At 42.3% G+C, this 12,815-nt stretch overlaps 1 protein-coding gene across 21 annotated transcripts in view; it reads right to left on the minus strand.

Annotated features, from left to right (window-relative positions):
* Positions 1–12,815, minus strand: part of MSI2 (musashi RNA binding protein 2) — a 568,377-nt gene that overhangs the window by 121,266 nt on the left and 434,296 nt on the right. The gene's annotated exons all lie outside the window — the stretch shown is intronic.

The raw sequence follows: 12,815 nt of genomic DNA on the forward strand, positions 1-12,815 counted from the left end.
ATAAAAGAAGAAAGCCTGAAAGGAACTTGGCCGTTGTTGAGAAGGGTTAAAAGAAACCCATATTGCTCTCCCTGGAAAGCGGTCGGTATTATCAACACTTTTTTGGATCTAAGTACTCTCACTGCTGCAGCGGCTCTATGGGGTCAGCCAAGATCCAGAGGTGGCTATTTGTCTCTTTCTTCCTGAATTACTTCCTCTAATACCTCATCAGGATATCCGGAGGCCTTCAAGGATCTGGGAACGTTGCAGGCCTCTCATCTGTTCAGCACGGGCAGCTTCAAACGAGCTTCTGATTTGGGCCACTTTAAGACCATTTGATGCCTGCTGTCTGCCCTTTAGCTATATGCTATGTTTACCTGTCTAGTTTTTCACTCTTCTGGGGCGCAAACTGAACTGATTTCTTTTCATTCGTTCTTTCTTTCTTTTTTAACAGCAAGCCCCATGTAGTTTAATGATTATCACACATCTCTCTGGGATGGGGGAATTGACTGTCACGTTTCTGGCACCTGCTCAACGGATGAATAAATATAGAAATCCATTAAAATAAAGTGACGGCTCTACCGAGTAAACCGACTGAACAGAATCCGATTCCCGAAATAGACCACAGAGATCTGGCAGCTATTAACAGGAAAGGAATTCTACACTCAGCAGATGCCAAAACCTTTGCTCCGCGCAGCAACTGCAGGCTTGGGAAATTAACATTCAGTCAATGGTGATGTGATCCACATCATTTGCAGTTGTGCACCCTGACCATCTGCATGGAGCAGAGGAGCATCTCACAGACATCAAAGCAGCGGGCAGGATTACAAATGGAGAGCATCCACTGACTGATGAGGGTGTATACCTTCCACATTCATAAACCATGATGTCCCCTCCCCTCTTACGCGAACGGAGCAGGACCTCGTCAGCTTCAGACATGTCCAGGGCCAACTGCTTTCAAAGCGGAAGGAAAGACCGTAAACAGGGCTCATTGGCGCACGGAGACCCAGTTGGGAGATGGGACTTGGGTTACGCAACATTGCTTAATGTCAGCCAGTCTAGCATGATCGACGGAGACATCTCTGTTGCCGTGGCTGCCTTCTGGAATAGTGTCCCTCTGGAAAATCTCTACAGCTCCCACCCTGCAGCTGTGTCCCACCAGCCTGTGAAAACTGGCTCTGCTCCCAGGTTTGAGGTGAAGGCGGCTGCTGGGCCTCTGTTAGTTTCCCTTTGATGCGCTGGATTGTCCGTTCTAGATGTTTGTGGAGGTAGCCCTCAACTTACAACTACAATTTCTTCCCCAAACCCCAAAAACTTTAACCTTAGACTGTCTACTATTGACCTCACCCCTTTCCTAAGAGGTCTGTAGGGGGCGTGCATAAGCGCACCAACGTGCCTACCGTCCCTGTCCTATTGTTTCTTTTATTTTTCTTTCATTTTTCTTATATGTACTCATTTCATGTATTCATAATTATGTATACACTTTTACTTATTATCTCGTAAACAATTGACAAATAAATAAAATAAATAAAATAAATAAATAAAATTGAGCCCAAAATTTAAGTTGCTAGGGGAGATATAGTTGCTAAGTGCCCATTTTATGGGTTTTCTTGCCATAGTTTGTCAGGGTTCCAAGTATCACGCCCAACAGAATAAAAACTCCAAGGCAGGCATGTTCCTCAAAGTATACATTTATTAGGTGTGTCACATTGGCACATCTTGGGGGGGAACCAGACTCTAAACCCCCCTCGGGTTTCCTCCCAGTTAAAAGTAAATTTTTATTTCCCCTGCCCTATCATACTGTCCAATCAGGTGACAGTCCAAGGGGTCAGTTGGTCTCAGATCCCACCTCCTTAGCACCTGGTGGGAAAGTCCTTGGTTCCCAGACAAAATAATTTTATTCAAGCTACAAGCCCCCAGATATCTCTACCTCCCCACTACAGCTTGACTCAGCTCGGCTGTGGCAGCCCTGAAGGTGCCAGGGGAAAATGGTGAATCACTGCTGTGGTTAAGTTAGTCACAAGATGGTTAAGTGAATCCGGCTTCCCTTCAGACTTGGCTGGTCAGAAGGCTGCAAAAGGGGATCACGTGACCCTGGGATCCTGCAACCATCATAAATATCAATTAGTTGCCAAGCATCCTAATTTGGACCACATGACCATGGAGTGGCTACAATGGTAGTAAGTGTGAAAAATGGTTGTAAGTCCGTTTTTTTTCACTGCTGTTGTAACTTTGGTCACTAAATGAACGTAAGACAAGGACTATCTGTATGGGTCACACACACCTGCGAGTTGGAAGCTGTAAACTAGTAGGTAAGGGCGCACAAGCTGACTCTGAAACTGCAGCATCCTCTTCAGAGGTGGTATTCAGTGGGTTCTGACCAGTTCTGGAGAACTGGTAGCGGAAATTTTGAGTAGTTCGCAGAACCGGCAAATCCCACCTCTAACCGGCCCCAACCCCATCTATTCTCTGCCTCCCGAGTCCCAGCTGATTGGCTGGGTCTCCTTTGGTTGCCCTGCACAGGAGAACGGAGCTGGAAAGCAGGCTAGCGGGGTGGGGAGGGAATGGGGATTTTGCAGTATCCTTCCCCTTGCCACGCCCACCAAGCCACACCCACAGAACCAGTAGTAAAATGATTTTTTGAATCCCGCCACTGATCCTCTTGTCATTCCTTAACAACTATTATGCATCTCTCTCTAAGACTGGATGAACTGAGTGCCACCTACAGGACCCCTCCGAAACACCTTTGCTGCCTTTGAACCCAAAACACAGCACAACCCAAGCAGATATTTTAAGTAAATTTCAAGCAACTTCTGAAGTTTTTGCTTCCTAACATCAATTGTTCTTTGATGATAGTCTGTGAATTCCAGTCTCTTCCTCTCTCAGAGATGCCACTAGAAGGCAAAATCACCAAACTTGCGTCTTACTGGCTTTGACCCTGTCATGTGGGGGAATCCACTGGAGAAAAGCTATTATGCTTGGAAGCGTTAGCAGTAAAAGGAAACAGGGCTGCCAAAGAACATGGTAGCTGGACACCATCAAAACTGACACCTGCCAGAGTATACAAAAATTCAAAGAAACAATGCAAGATCTGAAGACGTGGACAGACCTGGTCCATAGAATCACCCAAGTCAAACTCGACTGAATGGATAACAATGAGCCTCGGTAGCGCAGTGGTTAGAGTGCTGTACTGCAGGCCACTTCTAACTATCCGCTGCCTGAAATTTGGCAGTTCAACTCTCACCAGGCTCAAGGTTGACTCAGCCTTCCATCCTTCCGAGGTGGATAAAATGAGGATCCAGATTGTTGGGGACCATAGAGGCTGACTCTGTAAAAACGCTTAGAGAGAGATGTAGAGCGCTATAAAGCGGTATATAAGTCTAATTGCTATTGCTATCATCATCATCTCACCAAACATCCTGTAGGATGCTGATGTCAATAGCTCTCTTCTAAAAGAGCCGTGGTGGTGCAGTGGTTAGAATGCAGTATTGCAGGCTGACTCTGCTCACTACCAGCAGTTCGATCCTGACCGGCTCAAAGTTGACTTAGCCTTCCATCCTTCCGAGGTGGGTAAAAGGAAAGCTGAGGTTGTTGGGGGCCATAGGTTGACTCTGTAAATTGCTGAGAGAGGGATGTAAAGCACCATGAAGTGGTATCTAAGTCTAAATGTTGTTGCTACTGCTAAGCGTACCACCTTCCTTTTTCTCAGTTGGCTGTCTGTCTTTCTCAACACACTGGTTTTTTACAAATATTATTATTTATTTATTCAACATTCCAACATTTAAAACCAATTTCCAATTAACAAAGTCTATAACTATATCGATTACTTCTCCATTTTATTTACTTATACTTATTTCTCAGCTTATAACACACACACACACAAAGCATTAAATAACACTTTCTCATATTTGCTATCAATTTATGCCTTTGTATCTTCTTTCTAACCAATTATACCAAACACACCATATCTTATAGTACTCTATTTCTTCTTTGTCTTTCGATACCATCGTTAGCTTGTCCATTTCAGCACATTTGAGGATCTTTTTCATTATTGCTGTCTTGGAGGGGATAGTATCCTGCTTCCAGTTTTGAGCAAATGTGATTCTGGCAGCCATTACTATATGGAATGTGATATATTGGAGGTTCCTACTGTAATTACTTACTGTAATCTGGTTTAGTTCTGCAACCCAACAGGACAGACACAGACTTCAGAGGATAATTAGGACTGCAGAAAAAAACAATTACTACCAACTTCCCTTCCATCGAGGACCTGCCTACTGCATGAGTCAAAAAGAGGGCTGTGAAAATACTTACAAACCCCTCACATCCCAGACATAAACTATTTCAACTCCTTCCCTCAAAATGACACTATAGGGCATTGCACATCAGAACAACTAAACACAAGAACAATTTTTTCCCAAATACCATCATTCTACTAAACAAATAAGTTCCTCAACGCTATCCAGCCATTTACAAAGTCTGCACTACTATTACTATTAACCTTCTCATCACTGTTTATCATCCCTCCCCTCCCACTTGTGACTGTATGACTGTAACTTTGTCGCTTGTATCTTTACGACCTATATTGACTGTTTCCTAGTATGATTTGATTGCTTATTGTACCCTATGTCTATTATTAAGTGTTGTACCTTATGACTTGACTCTTGATGAATGTATCTTTCCTTTTACATATACTGAGAATATTTGCACCAAGACAAATTCCTTGTGTGTCCAATCACACTGGGCCAATAAAGAATTCTATTCTATTCTATTCTATTCTATTCTATTCTATTCTATTCTATTCTATTCTATTCTATTCTATTCTATTCTAACTAGATCCTAATATACACAATAAAACTTTTCTGGTCTTAATTCAATCCTTTGTCTCTTTATTTCTTCCAACCATGTTTTAATTTTAAACCAGTACTGCGGAGGCTGGGGACAGGTCCACCACATATGAAAATATGTTCCTTGGCTATAACTGTATCTCCAACACTTTGCCGACATATTTGGAAACTTAGCTAACCTCGCTGGAGGGAGGTGCCAGCGATAGAACATTTTGTAAAGGTTCTCCTTATATGCAACTGACAACATTAATTTATATTTTACCTGCCATAGTTTTTCCCACTGTTCCAAATCAATATCATAAGCGGATTTTTTGGCCCAAATTATCATGTTCTCTTTTACTGTTTCTTCTTCCATTTTATATTCTAATAGATAATTGAACACTTTGCTAATCATTGTTTTCCAGTCTCTTGTAATATTTTATCTAATTCTTGTTGGGTTCCACAAAAGCCAAATTGTTCCCGATCCTTTTTATACCCTGTTTGGATTTGGAGATATGGCCACCATCCTATTTCTATTCCTTGTATCTTTAATTGTTGATGGGTTTTTAGTTCCCCTTTCTCATCTAAAAGCTCTTTGTATATTACCATCTTATTTAGATCCAATGCATTAGGGTATATATCATTGCTTCCACTGTCGATAGCCAAGTTGGTATTTTCATATATTTCAACCACACTGTTTAATTGCTCCCTAATTGTCCACTTTTGTTTCCAGGTGGATGCCTTGGATTCAGTTGACTAACTATGACATGCCTGAAATTTGGGGGCAGTATGAAGTCATTACGGGTATGATTAGTACTGTGTACCACAGGGACCCAGATTTTTTTGCCCAAGTTTAGAAAGTCCACTTCTGCAAGTCATTAATTGCTTGATTGCCAGAAACATCTTCATCATTAGTAACTCATTAGCAAATAATGCAACAGGGAGTTTCAGTTTTGACCCCTCCCCTTCCTTCATCTGCCAGGAACACAAAGCAAGGAGGGATTTCTCAGAGAACAGCAGCAATCTTGCCAACCAAGCCAGATACTTCACCAACAACAACATTCACATTCTCCAAATTCTGTGCTGCTTCGGCTCTGCAAAAATAGACTTTTCTTCTGGAATCCAGCAGTTTGGTTCAAGAGCCAGATTCAAAGGTGATTTGACAAGAGAAATTCTCTTTGTCTCCTCTGCTATCCTAAAGTGCTGCTCAAAAGACAACTGGACTTTGTTTTTTTTCTCCTTGAAAATGTTTCGCTTCTCATTCAAGAAGCTTCCTCAGTTCTGAAGAACGCAGGACTGAAGAAGCTTCTTCAATCAATCAATCAATCAGAACAGAGCTGGAAGGGTCCTTAGAGGTCTTCTAGTCCAACCCGCTGCTCAAGCAGGAGACCCCATACCATTTCAGACAGGTGGCTGTCCAGTCTCTTCTTAAAAACCTCCAGTGATGAAGCATCTACAACTTCTGGTGGCAAGCTGTTCCACTGGTTAATTGTTCTCACTGTTAGGAAGTTTCTCCTTAATTCCAGATTGCTTCTCTCCTTGATTAGTTTCCATCAGTTGTTCCTTGTCCTGCCCTCTGGTGCTCTGGAAAATAAGTTGACCCCCCACTTTTTCGTGGCAGCCCCTCAAGTACTGGAATCCTGCTATCATGTCACCCTTAGTCCTTTTTTTTCTTCTTCTCTAGACTGGCCAATTCCTGCAACTTTTCTTTATGTGTTTTTGTATCCATTGCTTTAATCATCTTAATTGCTCTTCTCTGCACATTTTCTAAAATCTCAACATCTTTTTTATAATGTGGTGACCAAAACTGGACGCAATATTCCAGGAGTGGTCTTGCTAAGGATTTATACAGCGGTATTAATACGTCATGTGATTTTAATTCTATGGCTCTGTTTACAAAACCAAGGATTGTATTAGCCTTTTTGGTGGCTGCCGTGCACTGCTGACTCGTGTTTAAGTGAACATCCACTAGGACTCCAAGATCCCTCTCACAGTTACTGTTTTTGAGTCAGGTTTCGCCTAATCTGTACTTATTATACCTTTGGTTTTCTTCCTGCCCAGGTGTAATACCTTGCTTTTCTCCACATTAAATTTCATGTTGTTGGGTATGGCAAATTGTTCAAACCTGTCAAGATATCAAGCTCCTTGGATGAGAAGAACTCAGTACTAAAGAAGTATTTTAGAGGAGGAGGAGAACTCAGAACTGAAGAAGCTTCTTGGATGAGAAGTGAAATATTTTCAAGGGGGAACCTCCTGCCCCCCAAGAAAGACCACTTGCCTTTTTAACCATACCTTTGGGACAGGGGATGATTTGAGAATCTCCCGAGGCATTTCTCCTCTGCTGTGTTCTTAGAAGAGAAAGCAGAAAATGTTCACTTCAGAAGAAAGTGGAATGGCAAGTTAACTCTCAAAAATAGGATTTAGAATCCCCCTTGGAATAAATCAATCCATGGGTTTGTCTGACTCATTCCAATTTCAAGTAAAAGGAGCCTCGGTGGCGTAATGCAGTACTGCAAGCTACTTCTGCTGCAGCCAGCTGCTTACAATTTGGCAGGTCGAATCTCACCAGGCTCAAGGTTGACTCAGCCTTCCATCCTTTCGAGGTGGGTAAAATGAGGACCCAAACGGTTGGGGGTAAGAGGCTGACTCTGTAAACTGCTTAGAGAGGGCTGTAAAGCACTATAAAGCGGTATATAAGTCTAAGGGCTATTGCTAAAATGGAAAGCAGAGACGGGTTTCCTCTCTAGCTCTTCCTATTTAATTAGAGACACTCCTTGGTTTTGGTCTCTGTACCTAGAAGGCTCTCTCCTGAGTTTTGCCTGTGGAGGGTACTCATTCACCATCAGGCTTGTATGAGCTGTTGTTCCTTGATTGTTTTCAAAGGTTCGGTTTCCATCCCCAAGGATGGTTTATCTCCGAGTAAAGAATGTTTAGTTCTCAGCTTAGCACAAAGGAAGCACTGATGACTGAAAGGTTACAAGCAGTAACTTGGCAAAGACAAGTGCTGTTGGAGAATGTCCTGGTATTCTAGTCACTTAACCATCGGCATACAAAGGAGAGTTTGCGGGAAATGCAGGATTTTTTAAAAAAAAAAAGGTGATCAGGATTGGCTAATTTAAAGCCTTGTACATATATTTTAAACATGAGGAATAGTTGCCAACAAAGCATAACTGTTCATTGGAAGATTTTTCTATAGAGAAACTGAAGCATTATTACCTGGAACGTAGTGAATTAGAAAAGCAGAAAAAACAACAACTATCCAGTTCCTTCCAAATAGAAGCATATGGAAAAGAGAGGAGTGGAAGGGGAGGAAGGAAGGAAGGAATTTCTTCTCCATACTTCGTTAGTTAAGATAATGAATATGGCACCATTTTTAAATAATCTCAAATCTGAAAGCAATTTTGGATTAAGCAGACAATTTTTTTTTTATGGGTGATACAAAGATTCAATAACAATAACAAAAAGAAAAACCCCACCTGTTTCTAAAAACATATAGGACAAATCCAACACAAAACAACAGAGGTGGTTTAAAATGGTGAGATAAATGGGAATCTGGTTGTCAAGGAGTGTGCATTTTTAAAATGAAATTATATTGCGTCCTCTTGAATGAAGGTATTATTGGAAGCTAACAAGATTTATTCAAGAAATAAGCGCATTTAACAGAGTCAAACAGACTGTTTCCCTCCACCCTCCCTTTATTCGGGTGAATAAAAATTAGGTATATATTTGAATAATCTTTTTGAAGGGGGAAAAAAAAAGGAAAAAGGGTGAAATACAGGGGACACAATCAGAATGGAGAATATCCCCTAAAAGGTGATAATCTAAACTGAATGATTGCGGGGAGGGGTGTCCCCATTTAAAAAAAAGAAGAAATGTAAGCAAAAATACTTCTGGAAATCGAATAGCTTGGATCTTTCCGGCAGACTTATGAAATTCAGTCATTTCCATAAGAAAAGTGGGCAAGAGAGATGCTAATACCCGTCACTCCAGGCTGTAAAAAACAGGCAGCGTTCCGGAGCAGCCCTCTACTCTACAGGCAGAACTACAGTTCCCATCCTCCATTGCCAGCAGAGTCTAACCAACCCCGTGGCTGAAGAAAAGGCTGCCCTGCAAAGTTTGCTGCAGATCCAGGGAAATCAGAACCTTCCTTTCCTCTTTCTTTCTTTCTTTCTTTCTTTCTTTCTTTCTTTCTTTCTTTCTTTCTTTCTTTCTTTCTTTCTTTTTTCTTTCTTTCTCTTTCTGTCTTTCCTTCCTTCCTTTTTTTCTCACATTTTTAAATTAAGTATTTTTTTCTTCATACAAAATATAAATGAAAATAAAGACAACGGGAGGGGGGAAAAGGGAAAGGGAATAATGGAAAGGGGGATTTTAAAAAAGCAGCGACTTCCAACTGTTTTCAGTGCAGTCAATTACATAACAAGACCATAATCTCAATTTTCTATTTTATATAAAAAAAAACGTCGATACTAGCCCTTTCCATAACCACACCCTATTTAATCGTCAAAAACGGACTTAAGATTCCTGACTTCAGAGCGTTCTTCCTTTCTGGATTCTGCATCCCACGATCACTTCTCCTTCTGAAGCTAAAACCGACCCTATGAAATTCACCCTCTGCACCTGAGAAAGTTGCCCACGGACGTCAGGCCATGCTCCCCAGGCACCCACATTCGTGCCCCTGTGCCTGTTTGTCAGCAGCCCCCAACAGGAGGACTGTACATGATTGTACTGTACATGATTAAAACAATACAAAAATTGGTAGGCGCCATAAATAAAATTAACAAGGTGTGACAGAAATGCCAAGCCCCGATTGCTTGGAAAAAAATTATGCTTCTGCAGGCTGCAGTTTGGGTGGGCTTCCCCTACCCACCCGCTCCTCTGTTCCCCTCCTCCAAGCTATATTTCATGCTTGCTGTTTGCTCTGTGTTAGGTTCACTGAAATATGGATCTGATGACACTACAGCCACGAAATACCAGGGTGAAGGGTCTGAGATTTATGTGTGCATGCACGCACACACACACACACACACGCCAGCGACTGAACTACATGGACAAGAGTGTTATTTCACTCGGTGAACACAAGTAAACACGCATGGGAGACAATGGTGATCCATTAACCGGACTTCCCTTTTCACGCTTCCAATGTTTACAATTTAGAAAAGAGAAATGCTATGTTTTTAAAGAGACCTATCGCAATACGGATACAGGTAGTTCTCGACGTACAACTGTATTCGGGATCAGAATTTTCAAGGACACCAGATTTTTACTATGCTTTGCCACGGTTCTTCAGCGAATCACTGCAGTTATTAAATGAATCGTCAGGAAATGAAGCAAAGCCAGCTTCCCCTGTTGACTCGGTCAGAGGTTGGTTGGGGAAGGCTGCAAATGGTGATCATGTCACCCTGGGATGCTGCAACTATCAAAAATATAGGCATGTGTTGACTTATGGCTACAGTTAAGCCCAAAATATCTGCTGTTAAGCAAGACAGTTGTTAAATTAACTTTGTCCCATTTTACGAACTTACTTGCCACAGTTCTTAAGTGAATCATTGCAGTTAAGTTCGCAACACGGTTGTTAAGTGAATCTGGCTTCCCCATTGACTTTGCTTGTCAGAAGATCACAAAAGGGGATCACATGATCCCAGGACGCTGCAACCATCCTAAATACATTCCAGTTCCCAAGAGTCTTAAGTTTGATCAGGTGATCACGGGGCTGCTGCAACGGTCGTAAGTGTGAAAAAATGTTCCTAAGTCACTTTTTTCAGTGCCGTTGTAACTTTGAGTGGTCGCTAAATGAATGGTTATAACTCGAAGACTATCTATACATGCCAGTTACTTGAATGCATTGATTACATGACCATGGGAATGTGTTGTGGTTAGCCGGCAGCAGGTGCAGATGGCTGAGGAGAGTGAGGGCTCTGATGAGGGGCCAGGACCATCAGGGAGTGTACTGCTGCCTTCAGAGATTGTGGGGGCTGGCAGCAGTGATGAGGAGGTTCCCGAGGAGCCTGTGCCAAGTGCACGTGCACGAAGGATTACTCAGAGGAAAGAACAATTACGGCAGCACAGGCGACTCAGAGTAAGACTGCAAGGTAACGGCCCCTCCCTCAAGAGCCAGGTTTGGAAAAGCGTTCTTTGCAGACAGCAAAGAAGCTCTGAAACTCAACTGGTGGACATCTTAGTTCGTGTTTGGAGAATGTTGTAAATTAGTTCTTATCTCTGGGGTTTTGGCAGCCTTGACAAACAACTTGGCAAGGCTCTTTCTTGTCGGAGCTAATTAGTGGAAAGCAGCCTTAAGAACAGTATTCATTATTAAACCTTAAAAGGTGGAGGCTGCTGCCTTTGTCTGTGTTTGCTCTTTGGGAACCCGGCTGGGTCAGAACAGGATGCTGAGGAGGTTGTAAATGTGATAAGTCACTTTTTTTTCACTTAACAAGCATGTTCCTAACTTAACAAATACATTGATTGACTTAACAAATGTGGCAAGAACTGTTTCATTTAGCAATATAAATTTGGGCTCAACTGTGCTCGTAACTCGAGGACTACCTGTATACGAAACTGGAGCCTTCCTGATGTGATGGATTTTACCTCCTCCCAGATTCTAGCCAGCATGGCATCCTAGCAGTAGATCAGTGCTATTAAAATCAACCCCTGTGAGGGGGTTAGAAGAAACATGAAAAATGGACTTCGCTGAATCATTTCTCCCACGCTGTTTCCGTACTTTCCACAGGCACAAGCAATGCAAAAAAGAAAGATGGTGTCTGAATTCTTGCCTAGAAAATTATACTGGAAAGTCATGCTTTATCCTAGGCTTGTTTATTCTTGCTTAATCCAAGGCTGCGTTAACAGAGGGATACAATCAAGGTGATGTGAAGGGTTGGTACCACTTTTGGAACACCGCCTCCAATTCTGTTCCCCACATTATAAAAAAGATGTCAAGACTCTGGAAAGAGTGCAGAGAAGAGCAACAAAGATCATTAGGGGACTGGAAGCTAAAACATATGAAGAACGGTTGCTGGAACTGGGTATGTCTAGTTTGATGAAAAGAAGGACTAAGGGTGACATGATAGCAGTGTTCCAATATATAGAATAGAATAGAAGAGAAGAGAAGAGAAGAGAAGAGAAGAGAAGAGAATAACAGAGTTGGGAGGAACTTTGGAGGTCTTCTAGTCCAACCCCCCCATTTAGGCAGGAAACCCTATACCATTTCAGACAAATGGTTGTCCAATCTCTTCTTGAAAACACCCATTGTTGGAGTATTCACAACTTCTGGAAACAAGTTGTTCCTCTGATATCAGGAAAATTCTCTTTAGTTCTAAGTTGCTTCTTTCTTGTATAATTTCTACCTATTGCTTCTTGTTCTGCTCTCAGGTGCTTTGGAGAATAGCTCGGGTCCCTTTCTTTGGGGCAGCCCCTGAGATACTGGAACACTACTATCACGTCACCCCTAGTCAGAGGGGGGTATTCAGCAGGTTCTGACCAGTTCTGGAGAACCAGTAGTGGAAATTTTGAGTAGTTCGGAGAACCAGCAAATCCTACCTCTGACTGGAGATTTTACAGTATCCTTCCCCTGCCACGCCCACCAAGCCACACCCACAGAACCGGTGGCCCCTAGTCCTTCTTTTCATTAAACCACACATACCCAATTCCAGCAACCCTTGAGGAGCTGCCACAAAGAGGACCAGGTCAACCTATTTTCCAAAGCACCTGAAGGCAGGATAAGAAGCAATGGATGGGAACTAATCTAGGAGAGAACCAATTTAGAATTAAGGAGAAATTTCCAACAGTGAGTATAATGAATGAGTGGGATTGTTTGCCTTCAGAGGTTGTGCGTGCTCCATCCCTGGAGGCTTCTAAGAAGAGATTGGATAGCCATTTGTCCACAATGCTATAGGATCTCCTGCTCGGGTAGAGGGTTGGACTGGATGGTCTCCAAGGGTCCCTGCCAGCTATGTTATTCTGTTTTGAGTTGTCTCAGTCTAAAGCTAGGGCGTGATTTCATCCCATGGCTTT

This window comes from Pseudonaja textilis, chromosome 1 (assembly GCF_049901715.1).
Source record: "Pseudonaja textilis isolate UNSWEBS1 chromosome 1, rPseTex1.2, whole genome shotgun sequence".
Classification (NCBI taxonomy): Eukaryota; Metazoa; Chordata; class Lepidosauria; order Squamata; family Elapidae; genus Pseudonaja; species Pseudonaja textilis.